A 504-nucleotide genomic window follows, 5' to 3' on the forward strand; every position below is an offset into this window, starting at 1 on the left:
TTTTCTTATTTTGGAAAACCAGGAAAGGCAGTTTTGACGTGGACAGCACTACTGAAAACCGGGATGTCTGCGTCAAACCCGGACAGTTGGCAAGTGAGTTGCCAAGTGAGTAAACTCTAAGGTGACTTCTAATATATCACAATATGTGCTGCGAATCCGAAGAGGCGATGGGAAGCCATAGGGGCATCTTTGGAGGCCCAGATCGTCACTGCTAAAGGCTGGTGGTACAGAAGGTTTCTAGCCTAATTCTTTGTTGAGCTTTATTTCTCCTTTAACTCCATGTCATATATGTTTAAATACTTTTTTTTAGATATTTAATTTTTGGGGTTTTTTTTTTTTTTTTTTTTTGAAACAATGAAGAAAACGAAGAAAAAACGTGAACTACCAATACTTTATTAACAACAATCTTAAATGTTGTTACAGCAGTAAATAGGAAAACAGTAAGAACAGTAGAATGTATGTATCTATGGATATAGTTGCATGGATCTTGGGGGGAAAAAAAAC

At 36.7% G+C, this 504-nt stretch overlaps 1 protein-coding gene across 1 annotated transcript in view; it reads right to left on the reverse strand.

Annotated features, from left to right (window-relative positions):
* Nucleotides 1-377: 377 nt before the first annotated feature.
* irf7.L (interferon regulatory factor 7 L homeolog) overlaps nucleotides 378-504 on the reverse strand; it is a 28,328-nt gene continuing 28,201 nt past the window's right edge. Inside the window, exon 12 of the mRNA XM_018257597.2 lies at nucleotides 378-504. This exon is cut by the window's right edge and continues 1,097 nt beyond it. The gene's annotated coding sequence lies outside the window, so the exon portion shown is untranslated.

This window comes from Xenopus laevis, chromosome 4L (genome assembly GCF_017654675.1).
Source record: "Xenopus laevis strain J_2021 chromosome 4L, Xenopus_laevis_v10.1, whole genome shotgun sequence".
NCBI classification, from domain to species: Eukaryota; Metazoa; Chordata; class Amphibia; order Anura; family Pipidae; genus Xenopus; species Xenopus laevis.